The following is a 13,118-nucleotide window of genomic DNA, read 5'->3' on the forward strand; positions in this document are numbered from 1 at the left end:
GACCTTCCAGACACCAGACACACACACTAGGCATCCAAGTACTGCCTGTAGCAGGTGCCCTAATACACGCCAGCTCCCTCTCTGAGCCCCACCCCAGGCTTCTTGGAGCTGCTGCCCCCCCCCACCTCCCCTCCTGTGGTCCAATCACCTCCCTCTCCTGACAGAGCCAGGGGAGGCTGTGAACTGCCAGCTGCACTTCCCGGCCTTTCTTAACCCAGATACACCTCACCAGGCACCACTCGGTACCCTCCCCTGGCTGCCAGCTAACCCCTCAGAGGTGTTAACTGATAATGAAGACGTTAGCTATAAGCTCAAGTGTGGTTCCCTGCCAGGAGTATTTTGGTCTTTCCGGGTTGGTTTTGGAAATGGGAAAACCTTCCCAACCCAGCCAAATGGCAGACAGGGATGCGGAGGGGGTGTGGGGACAGTTGGTGCTGAAGCCTTCCACCTCTCCGAGAGGAACAGAATGTAGGCCTTCTAGTTTTAGAAGCACCCCAAGAGGTGAGCCACTAGCCACTAGCTGAGGTATGAAGCACCTTTGAAGCTCAGTTTCCTTGTGTGAAGATGAAGAAATAGCACAGCAGCCTCACAAAACTGTGGAGCTAAGGGCTGTGTGCTGGGCATAGAGGAGCAAGCGTCTTAGCCCCTGACTTCCTTCTCCCCTTTCTGTCCTTTCAGCCTTCCCAGCCCTTGCTCCTCACGGTGCCCCCATCAACCACTGAGTCTACTGTCCCAATTTTCAAAGTCTCTTCCCAGGCAAAGGTCAACAGGATGGTGGCAAGAAGGACTTGAGGGAACCCCGCGGACAGCCACACATAGGCAGAGGCTGAAAAGACTATGGCTCAGGAGAAAGCGCCTTCCTCACTGACAGACCTCCTGTTGTGGTCTGAATGAAAAGTGCCCCTCTCACCTCCCACATACTGAACATGGTTTCCAGGAAGTGGCTCAGTTTGGGGAGCTGAGGGGCGCTGGGGAGGTGCAGCCTTATTGGGTGAAGAATGCCACTGGGGCGGGCTTTCAGGGTTCATAGCCTCATACCACTTCCTTTCTCTCTGTTTCCTGTGAGTGGTTGACCTGTGACCTCTCACTTCCTGTTCCACTTCCTGTTTCGGGTGACATATTGGGCTTATCTGTTGTCAAGATGTCCCAAGACATTGGACTTCCTTGGGAACTATAAGCTCACACAAACCCCTCCTTCTGTAAGTTGCTTGTGGTCATGGTGTTTATCACAGCAACAGAGAGGTAATTAAAACAGATCCCTACCACAAATCAAACACTTCGCATGCACCACGGGTTTAAATATAGTTACAATCTCATAAACAACCATAAGATGTAAACACACACACACACACACACACACACACACACACACACACACACACACACACACAAAAGCAGAAAATTTCGGGGGAAAAAGTGACCTGTTAGACTACAGGAAAATGTTGACCTTTCAAGGGATTAAAACAAACCATAAGTTAGATGAAAAAGGAAGTATCCAAGAAACGATCCGTGAAAATCTCTTTGCAACCCAAACCTAAGAGTGGTGCTCTGTAACCTCTCACCCACCAGTTAGACGAAGTTTACTGCCTCTGCCCAGCCCGCAGCCACTGACGGGTCTCACTGAGTCAGCCCATCTGACCACGCTGAGACCTTCTGGAAAACACAGCCGAGGATCCTTCACTCACGCTCTCAGCTCCCTTTCTGCTCCTAGCCTCTAACCAGCAGAGGTCTCGGGTGAGTGAGTCGTGGGTTTCTCATCTGTCTTTGCTCACTCCTGTTCAGCTCTCACTTAATCTCAAGGCATTAACTCCGACCTTTAAGCTCAAGACTAGAAATCTAGCTCAAAACTGTCCCTGGAGCTATAGCCCTGTAACTCTGCCAACCAACCCTACAGTTCCTATGGATGCCTGTGGGTGTCACGCCCTTTACATGTCTATAGTCAGGACTAGAACACAGGTGTATGTACCACTTGGCCCCCACGCGCAGAAGAGCCCTATACTTAGCTAAGGCTCTCCTGTCCCACATCACTTGAAAATTAAATATAATTAATTAATTAATTAATTAACTGAAGGGCCATCTATTTTCATTTTTGCTCTGGGCCTCATACATAGTATAGTCCACTCTTTCCATAGCTGGATCCCTTCCCTACAGCCTCTCCCTTCTGTTCTGACTACAAATTGAGCATCTTTAACCTCAAACTCCAAAATCCCAGACTTCCGAGCTGCTGACATAACACCACAAGTAGAGAAGTCCATATGGTGGGCCTGGAGACGTAGAGGACTTGTCTGGCGTGCGCAAAGCCTTGAACTCAATCTCCAGCACCACAAATCAGGCACAGTGGTACATGTCTGAGAGGTAGAGGCAGGAAGATCAAGTCCTGGTATTATCCAGGCTACCGATGCCCGATGCCCCTCTCCTGCTCTCTCTCTCTCTCTCTCTCTCTCTCTCTCTCTCTCTCTCTCTCTCTCTTTCTCGTGTTTTGTCTTTATTTTATGTGTAGTGTTTTATGCATTTTTATGCACATATGTGTGCAGTACCCTGGGGTCCAGAAGAGGGCATCAGCTCCTCTGGAATTAGTTATAAATGGTCATGAACCACCATTTATAACATGGGTTCTGGGAATGAAACCCAGGTCCTCTGGAAGAGCAGCCAGTGTGCTTAAGCAATGAGCCTCCTCTCCCCTGCCCCTCCTCTCCTGCCCCTCCTCCTGCTCCCTACCCCCAACCCCTGCACTCTTGTATGTGCAATCTTTCATGTTCCCATCTGGTTTTCTTCCATGAAGACCTAAGTCCCATGGAGAAGGTGTTTGGGTCAGTTCAGTTCCCTGCCACATTCCTAACTAAGCTAGCATTCAAAACAGACAAAGCACCTGACACACACCTACTGATACGTGAACATGGGAAGAGAGAAAGGGGCAGAAGGCCTGAGTGGAACCTACTCACCAGCAGAGACTCAGAAATGGCCAATGGATGCATGTACCGTGTCATTAGCAACTGGAGAAATGCAAGGTAAAACCATTTTCTCCTATCAGATTGGCAGGAATGTAAGTGGCTGCTAGTGACAGTGGCTGGGAAGGACAGCCTTGTGCATGCTCTGTGCGAGTGTGAGGCAGCCTGACCTCCCAAAAGTGTATCTGGTTGTACAAGAACAGATCAAACGTAGAAACAGGCACATTCTCTGACTTGGGTAGAGCACTTCCAAAAACATCTTGAAGGTCTCACAGTGGGAATGTACAGAGACAACAAACCCAGAGGTTCCTTGAGTGAGGTTTATAAATAGCCAAATGCGGGAAACCACCTAAATGGCCCCGACAGGATTAACAATTGATGAAGAATTTACAGACCATCTACACAGTGGATGCGAAGGGAAGAGTTGCATGGCTAAACCTGGGTGGTCCACATGTTTGGCAGAAAATCCTGTAATGGAGTCATACACCTGGTATAACCATGCAGTTTTGTTTTTAAAATATGTTTGTAAGCACACGGGAAAAGGTCCAGAAGGACAAATATCAAATGCCTTAGCTGTGGTTAGTTAGTCCTTGGGAGGAAGGGCTCCAACTGCATGCTTTTAATTACTCAGGTAGGCAGCTGGGTAGGAGACATACTACTTTAATACTGGGAAGATGCCCTCATCCAGGATAAAAACATCCTGTGCCTCCCTCCCCTGCGTAAAAGGTTGCAGAAGGCCCTTCCAAGGCCCTGTAACCCTTCCCTGTCTCATCCCTGTGGTCCCTCTCCTCCTTCTCACACCTCAGACACTCTGAGCTCCTTCTATTCCTGATTCCCTTCACAGCTCCACGCCCGCCTGTCTCACAGCTCTGTTCACAGGCACACAGGCCCGGCTCGCCTTGCCCCATGACCTCCTCAGCCTAGCTCTGCTGTTAAGAGTGAGAAAGAGACTTGCCTTTCTTTCTTTTCTTTTTGGTTTTTCAAGACAGGGTCTCTCTGGGTAGCCTTGGCTATCCTAGAATTCTCTGTAGACCAGGCTGGTCTTCAACTCATAGAGATCCAGTGCCTCTATCTCCCAAATGCTGGACTTAAAGGTATACACTACCACATGGGACCAGGACTACAATCGCAGCCTCAGAGCTCTGCCGCGTGGGGGCTGGGGGAGGGCAGATTTGGGGCAAGTGACTGTGGCCCAAGCAGGCCAACTGCCTCTAGCTGAAAGCTGGTCAGAACAGGGAACAAGTGGTACAGATAGGCCATACCTGGGACTGAGAGAACCCTCCCATTGAGGAAGGAACCCTTTTGAGAACTGGGAACCTCCTGGTAAGAGGGCTGTCAGGTGGCTGTGGTACCAAGCATTTGAAAGCAAAAACGATAGCAGAGGAGGTGCAGGAGCCGAGCCTCCAGGGGCAGGGCACGCATGCATGGCATCTACATTCCGAGACTCAAGCTGGGCCTCTCCACACAAGCACCTGCTGCAGGGACCTCAAGCCCTAGACTGGATGTCCTTCAATGGCAGGGGTTCAGTCACTAAGCGCTGCCTTGGTCAGGACCCCCATCCTCACACGGAGCCTTCATACCTAGGACAACACAGGCCTGGTGAGTTGCCTTGCTCTCTCCCTACCTGGGTCACATGGCACAAGGAGCCAAGCAGAGGGGCTGCCAAAGGCCCGGGGCACAGCAGCCCACCAGGCTCAGTCCCAGCATGCACTGTGGGGGAAGAACAGGAAGGTTAGTATTACAGAGATGGACTTTTAGCTACCCTGGAGTGGGTGGCCCTGAATGGATGCCCACTGCCTAGCCCACAGGGCTTCATGTTGTACAGGATAGGCCTATAGGCACCAGCTTCTATCCCCATTCTAGCCCACTTGAGTACAAGTGCCCACGCCGAGTGACCATAGCCTAAGAGTAGAGACTGCCTGTCCTGCCTTTTCTTCCCTCCTGATCTTCATTCATGAGGCATTGGTCCGCCCACCTTGGTTTTATTGACACAGCTCATGAAAGGACAGCCTCGTTCCCAGTCCTCTTCACCATTGTCACGCTGCCCACCAAATCTATCTCCTGCCTGCCGGAAGCTTCACTGGTTTGTCTTCAGCCCTTAGCACCCAGGATGCCTGGCTTCTAATTCACCATCCCATGGTAGTAACAGTGAGGCCCATTGCTGCCCACCAGTTCTCCTGCCTTGGCCTGTGGGCCTGTGGGCCTGTGGGCCTGTGGGCCTGTGGGCCTGTGGGCCTGTGGGCCTGTGGGCCTGTGGGCCTGTGGGCCTGTGGGCCTGTGGCTGGCCAACATCCTCCTTTGGAACTCACCTTCCCATGATCCAAGGCGCCCCTCTCCTTTTAATCATTGCCTCAGCATTGCTTCCTTTCCTCTCCTCACAGGCCATCACACCATGCCTCAGTCACTCCATCTATTCTTCAGTGGTACCCAGAGCATGGCCCTCAGGCCTGGTCCTCCTCCCTCAGCCCAGGTTGCCTTAATGCCTCTACTTAACTCCTCTTCACCTGGGTCTCAGTCCAAGGCACCAACTCAAAGAACCCTTGCCCACGGAGTGAGGAGGGTGTGGAGGCCTCCACGACACAGTGCTCTCCTTCACATGTATGTCACCTGTCCTTGTTTCAACAGTTTCACAGAACGCCGTCTCTCAGGTACAGTAATTGAGGCATAACTAAGGTGCAGTTCTGCTCACTCTTTCTAGTGTACGGTTCTGAGTCTCAACTACTGTAAACAGGCATGCAGCTATCGCCACAATCCAGGTAGAGGACAGTTCCAACCCAAGTCTCTATGGGCAATCCTTCCATAACCAATATCTCCCTAACTTCTGGCAACTACTGACCTGTTTCTGTCCCTGCAGTTTCGTTCTCTCCAGTGTCTATGAAGAGAAATCTACGTGGAGCCTCCTGTCTGGTTCTATTCACTTAACACGATGCATTTGAGACTCATCTGTGTTGTCTTATGTCAGAATCTCTTCCTTTCTACGGCTGAGTAGTATTCCATTATTTATCCGCTCACCAGTTAAAGAGCACTTGTGCTGTTGACCAGTTTTTGTAGACTTAATGCCACTATAAATATTCAGATGGGTTTTTTTGCATGAGTGAAGCTGTTTCTCTTGGCAAGTACCTAGCAGAAGCACTGTGAGCTTGTGCGGTAAGCTCTCTTTGTAAGAAACCGCCATGGTTTTTTTTTGTTTTTTGTTTTTCCCAAGTGGTTATACCGTCTTGCATTCCCATGAGCAAAACTTGAGTATCCCAGTTTCTCTGAGTGCTCTCCAACACTCGTACTGTCACGTTGTTACGGCACCAGCGTAGCGATGGTGTGGTAGTGTCTCGCTGGCAGTGTGGTTTGTGCCTCCTCCCACCCCCACACATGCTGGCTGCGAATGTCTTCCGTGCCATGCTCGTTTTCTAGCACCAACCTTATGGGAAGCATTCTTCTTAGTTTAATTATTTTATTTTATTTTACATGTGAGTGTTTTACCTACATGTACATTTGTACATCATGTGTGTTCCTGGTATCCAGGGAAGTCAGAAGAGGCAATCAGATCACCCGGATCTGGAGTTACAGATAGTCATGAGCCTCTTTGTGGGTGCTGGAAATCAAACCTGGGTCTTGTGAAAACCGCCAATGCTCTGAACCTCTGAATCATCTCTCCAGCCCCTGATTTAATGGTGGTGGTGGTGGTGGTGGCACCCACAGAGCCCTGGGCACTGTCTAGTACTTCATAGATACCAGCTCATCTAAGTCTCACAACCCCACTAAGACAGACGTCGTCAATAGTTCCACTTGATTTGTTTCTTTTGTGGTATACCCAAGATATTGCCTGGGTTCCTGACATGTTACATACAAGCCCTTTACACTGAACTGAACCTCAGCCCCTCTGGTAGTTTAATTCTACAAAGGAGAAGAAAGAAACACAGAGAAGGAATCAGCCCATGGTTGCACAGGTATCAAGAGGCAGAGGTGAGTTTTCATCCTGGTGTTCAGGCCTCAGAATCAGTTGTCCTAGTCAGGACATGACATGGACCACAACAGCCATGCAATAAACTTTAGGCAGGATGAACAAACAGGAAGCCACAGTCTTGGCCTTTGTTGTTCTGACTGACCTTGGGAGCAAAATGTGTACCCACTGAAAGCACGTGCTCTATGCCCTCTGTAGTCCTCTGGGCTGTGGGAGAGGCTTAGGCCAATGGGCAATGAGCAGAAGCAATGAATCACCCTCAAACACCCACACACTCCTACCGGGCACAGTGACTGGAGGCCACTGGTTCTGGCAGTACTCCCTGAGTGGCTGGGTGCATTTAAGCTCCCGCCCTCCCCCTTCCCCCAGTACTTGCTTCTCAGTAACCAAGGGGAGGCAGGTAGATGAGGCCCTGAGATGCCAAGTTTCCAAGGTCCTTACTGATGTAACAGTAAGGCCCTGGAGCCATATGAGAGATGGCAGCTTGGCCTCCCAGCATGGAATTCTTGAAGGCAGAACTAGACCCCTCAGGAGCCTCTCAATAATTGAGGTTTGGGGGAGACCACCACAGTTGCTAGCTGTGGGGTTTCTTCTCCTCAAGAGAGGGGCTCCCAGACCCCATAGAGGGGCTCCCAGTGGGGGTATCCCCACATGGAGAAGGGAGGTAGGAGCTGAGGCAAGGTGATACTGCCTTGACCATTGGGAGCCTACAGGGGCCTGAATTTGACTTAAGAAAGGCCAGGGCACCCTGAGAATGGCTACCTAGCCTTGGGACTGAAGCCAGTTCTCAGAAAGACTCCAGGACCCCAACTCAGCTGCCCATCGGGGGAGGAGAGACCCACAGGGCTTTGGCAACTCAATTGTAGGCTTCTATTCAAACTCGTTGGCGCTTCACGTGGCAATTATCACTTTAGATGCGGTGTGCTCCTGTGGGAGCACAGAACAGGGAGTCTGCCTACCCCAAGATACCATAAGAACTAGTGTCTTAAAGTTTATATACATCCCTCCCTTTTCCGCTTTTTCTAAGAAGCGAGACAGAGCGCAGTGGAATACCCCCTCCTCAAACACCAGGTGCCACCTGGCTCCTTACAGGTGGTTAGAAAGACTTTCTAGGTCAACTCAGCTTCTCATGCGGCTGGATACAGATTTCCATGTATGCTTGCCTCTGCTCCACAACCCTGCCTTGCTATGAACTCCACTGTGCCATCTCTCGTAAAGCACCCTACAGAACTCAGGAATGTGCTGGCAACTGGGTGGGAGCAGAGGCTGTTTGAAGTGAAGATTACCCTGGAAGAGCAGGACCCTGAGGGCCTGGGGACAGGGCTTCCTGAAGATGGTTGTGAGGCTGCGGAGTGATGGATTCTGCTAGGTGTAGCCATTCAGGAGGGCCGGAATGGCATCCCACCACCTTTTAATCCTGACCTTGTAATCCTTAAAATTTATTTTCATGTGTACGGGTATTTTGTTTGTGTATATGACTATATACCACAAACATGACGTGTCCTCAGGGGCCAGAGGAGGGTGCTGGATTCCCTGGAGCTGGAGTTACAGAAGCTGTGAGCTGCCATGTGGGAGCCAGGAACCGATCCCAGGTCTGAGACTGGCGCTCTTAGTTACTGAGCTATCTCCCCAGTCCAGCATCTCGTCCTGTTTTTGGTGAAGAACCAGCTGGTCTGGAAAGCAGACACACCACCAGCAGCAATAACCACTCTTCCCGAGGCTTTTCCTGCATGGTTGGGAAATCCAAAAATGCTGTGGGCCTGAGAACTCCCGAGCTGAGACACTTGGAAGCCATGCCTAGACCATAGGATTCCCCGCACCCCACAAGGCAGTGTGGGTGGAGCTGTGCACAGGACCCCCTCTCCCCAGGCGGGGGTGGTGTGCTCTGGATTAGCCACGCACTGCATCTTGCTCCCGATTTCTTGCTAAAGATCTTGAGAGGTTTTCTTCCTGGGGCCAGGTTTCAGGAGTGGCGTGGGTCAGCTCAGACAGTGAGCAGTTGAGCATGCTCAGGGAGTGAGTGCCTTCTTCACCTTGGACTTCCTGGTCTGGGCCCTGACAGATGAGCGAACAGGATGGAGTACCTGGCCAGAGAGACCTCGAGAGAGCCCCCAGAGACCGCCCGAACTCCTCTCCTGTGATTGTTTTCCATGCAGCTTGGGCTTTAGTTCATAGTCTGGGAATGGTTTGAGACCAAAAGCAGAGGACGAAGGTTCAAAAGCAAATGCTGACAGGATTCCTAGGGGGACTGAAGAAAATAGGAATGAGGCCGGTGGTGGAGGGATTGTGGAGGGACAGGAGGAGGCAAAGGCAGTGCCAGCACAAAGGCAACGGCTCCATTGCCAGAACCGTCACTGTCATCCCCGTCATCGCCACTACACCAATGAGCCCCCGTGTGAAGTGTACTGACTCACACTGCCCACAGACACCCGAGGAGGTGGGCTCTGTGATTGTACCACTCTCAGGATGGTGCACAGGACAAAAAGATGAAATGTCTCAGGGCCACACATTAAACGCAGGCCCCATAATTGTCCTTAAGAGTCCCCAGTGACTCCAGTTGGCCATATTAGTAATAAGTGGGGGAGGGGGAGCACGGCGAGTTACCTAAAAAACAAACAAACAAACAAACAAACAAACAAACATCTTTGCACCATTTAGTAGCTCTATGACCCTCAGTGAATAACATAATGTCTTTGCATCTGGTTCCTTATGGAAAACAAAGTGGCGATAGGGGAGAGTGGGGAGAAAGGAGGGAGAAGAGGGAGACGGACGAGAGACAGGCAGATGTGGGGGGGAGAGACAGAGAGACAGAGAGAGAAAGAGAGAGACAGAGACAAAGAGAGACAGAGAGAGAAAGAGAGAGACAAAGAGAGACAGAGAGAGAGAGACAGAGAGAGAGAGACAGAGAGAGAAAGAGAGAGACAGAGAGGGAGACAGAGACAGAGACAGACAGAGAGAGGTGATACACATACCCCACAAAAGTAAACACCCTTCCCAACCAGGCCATAGCTCAGACGTAACACTATCCAGAACCTCTGGAATATACATGAAGCATGCATGCATATGCATGTATGTGCTCATGTGCATGAGTCCCACAGAAGTGAGCACATACTCGTCACAGACATTCCCCTCCCTAGTCCTATCCCCTACTGAGAGTGATGGGGGCACCGGCCCCTCAGCCTCCAAGCCGAACACCATGGCAGCCAGCCCTCTTTCTCTCCTTCTATCACACCCTGTCGGCACAGCCGCTCAATTCCAGAACAACCTCTTCAAGCCTCCCCCGCCCCATCTCCCACTGTCTCATCTGGCACAAGGGCCCCAGTTGCAGTAGAAGGACCATGCCAGTCACACCTGACCTTGTCCCTGCTCCTCCAAGAAAGCCTTACAGGAAGTCTCTGAAAGCCAGACGTGTGCCTCAGAGGCCCAGAGAACCCTGACAGAGTTGACTAAATAAAGATGTAAGGCCGCTTCATGGCCAAAGATGCCATAAACAGAGCTAAAAAGACAAACGGCCAGCTAGGGAGAATATCTCCAATGCAAGCAACAGACGAAAGTTTGACCGTTCCTAATGTGCTAAAAGCTCCTTTATATCAATAAGAAAAAGGCAAAGAGAAAAGAAAAATGGGCAAAGGATCTAAACAGTTGAGTAACAGAGGAAGAAGCACTCGCGGCCAATAACCACATGAAAAGATGGCCTCATTGGGAAGGCACAAAGTGAGTGTCGGAACCACAGCGAGGCAGTTCTCTAGATTGGCAAAAACTAACAAGACCGACCGTGCTGGGTGTAGAAGGTGGTGGGGCGGCCACTCCCCTCACCAAGGACCAGCAGCAGCTGGCCTTATCTTTTCAAAGAGCAATGGAGCTGTCAAAACAACATGTGCACCCCTCCCTGCGACTCTACCCTAGAAATCCATCCTACGGAAAAGCCTACATGTGCCAGCCAGATACACGCACGAGGATATTCGCTGAAGCACTGTTTGCGGAAGTGAAGAATTGGAGGCAACCTAAATATCTATCAGCTGGGGACTGGGCACATAAATTACACTGAATCCCAACCATGGAATATTAGGCAACGATTAAAAAGGATACCATAGACCTGCGCTGTGATGTTGACAGATGCCCCTCCACCGGTAAGTGACAAATGGGGCTTGCAGAATGATATATAGATATGATTCCACTTCTTTTCTACAGTATCACACAGTAACTATGTTTATATAGGCACAGGGAAAGTTCTGGAGACACCCCCTGACCACAGCAGTGAGATATTGGCAGAGGAGGCTGTAGAGCAAGCGGGGCTTTCTCATGAGAGGACATTCCTACGTGGGTACAGCTCTTTGCTTTTCCCCTGGCATGTCTCCTTCTACCCGTGTGCCTCACCGTGTCCCCTTTCATGCTGCTCCTTTGTCCCTATCTTCTGAAACCTTTCCTGAGTGCCATCCTCCAAACTCCTTCGTGGGGCTGTTGCAGCAACAGCAGTGGACGGAGGGCATGCACACCATGTCCTGAGTGCATGGTAGGCTTGAACCGTACTGAGCCACCTCTCTCGGTTGCAATCATCTATAGGAGGCTTGCCATTGCCTCTTCAATGGAAGAGGAAACCCAAGCACAGAGAGGCTGCAGGATCTGCTCATAACCACACAGCCAGGATTAGAAAAACAGGTAAGGGAACCCAGACATGGCCCTGTGTAGCTTTCCACCAGTCTCAGCAGCCCAGGCAGGGGTCCCTTGATCCTGGGCCTGCTGTGCCTGCTGTGCCTGAACATTTAAGACTTGTCTGAGCCGGTTGTGGTGGCGCACACCAGTAGGATTTGCTGAAGGAGGCAGAGGCAGGAGGATCACGAGTTCGAGTCCAGCCTGGGCTACACATTTTGGGGTTGGGGATTTAGCTCAGTGGTAGAGCGTTTGCCTAGGAAGTGCAAGGCCCTGGGTTCGGTCCCCAGCTCCGAAAAAAAAAAAAAAAGAACCAAAAAGACTTATCTGAGAGCCCCTGATGCCATCGTCTTGATCCTTCCCCTATAGGTGGGTACGGAGGGGGGGTGCATACAAGGAAGTTTACTGAAGCAGGAAGCTGGCAGCCACCCCAGAAATCACTAGATGGAGAGGGGTTGAATCCTGTGATATACCCACCATGAGGGGACCCCCGAGCCAAGATAGAAGAAGATGGGATGTTGAGCGTGTAGGCTTCCTCTTGTGTACCTACTGTGTGGCAGACTCGGGATGACTAGCCTAGGACACCAGGTACAAATGATAGCCTCTGCTTCCCATGTGGCTGATTTGTCAGAAGAGAATGCCCAAGAACCCAAGAGGTAGGCAGTCAATAGCTGAGAGACAGTACCCACAGGAAGTGCCTGGCACTGCACCCGCAGCAGGGGCCACGAAGGAGGCCTCTGGGCCCAGTCTGGAAGGCAGCTGGGGTGCCAGAGACTGGGAGGAGAAGCATGCAAGACCTCAGGGAAGAGCCCTGTTTCTGGTTGGAAGACAGTGAGAGTGGAAAGCCATGGGATTGGGGCAGAGGTATTAGGGATCCTCCGAGAGGATCTGACCTCAGCCCAGGGCCTTGACTTCATATCCACGGACCTGGTTTCCTAGGCTGCGGACAACTGAGAGAGACAGTTGAGGGAGGATGGACTCATCTTTCTGGGGTGCCCGCTGTGTAGAGTGAGCTTGGGTGAGCACACGCCCTTCAGGCCCCCACCCCAGGGAAAATGGGAAGTATCTGGAGAGGGAACTCAAGATCATGTGATCTCAGATGTTGTCCCTTAGTGGGACACAGAGAGCAAAGCCAGTGGCCTTGAGCGGGTCCTTCCCTTTCCTCAGATGGGTAGCTCCTGTAATCCTGAATGTTCAGGGATGGGCATAGATGAGGGAAATGGGGGTGAGGGGAGTCAGAGGGCTGGGGTCTGGGGGACAGAGAAGGCAGAGGATGGAGACAGAAGGCCACCACATCCCCACCCCAGCTCTGGCTAGCGCCATGTTCTGAGCTGTAGTCAGATAGCACCCCATCCATCCCTGCCCAGCTGAGGGTGCCCTCACTTCCCCAGGCCAAAGGCCCACCCACCTCCGAGAGTTGAGTGACTCAGCTGTCTCACTCTCTGATTGGCTCCCTAGGCTCTGCTGGTTCCCATCCCTGCCCTCCCCAGGTAAGAGGAGGGTACCCTGAGGCCGTGCTCTCAGAGTGAGTGTACTTCAGTGTGCAGGCCTGGATGCCACGG

The 13,118-nt window shown here is 51.4% G+C and overlaps 1 protein-coding gene and 1 long non-coding RNA gene across 6 annotated transcripts in view; one reads left to right on the top strand and one right to left on the bottom strand.

Moving 5' to 3' along the window:
• Positions 1–13,118, bottom strand: part of Lingo1 (leucine rich repeat and Ig domain containing 1) — a 182,211-nt gene that overhangs the window by 50,994 nt on the left and 118,099 nt on the right. The window lies entirely within an intron of this gene.
• LOC120094170 (uncharacterized) lies at positions 1,094–5,890 on the top strand. The gene is made up of 5 exons (XR_005488210.2): positions 1,094–1,199; positions 1,570–1,734; positions 5,330–5,546; positions 5,647–5,704; positions 5,803–5,890. It is a non-coding gene; the product is annotated as an uncharacterized LOC120094170 (long non-coding RNA).

Source organism: Rattus norvegicus, chromosome 8 (genome assembly GCF_036323735.1).
Source record: "Rattus norvegicus strain BN/NHsdMcwi chromosome 8, GRCr8, whole genome shotgun sequence".
NCBI lineage: Eukaryota > Metazoa > Chordata > Mammalia > Rodentia > Muridae > Rattus > Rattus norvegicus.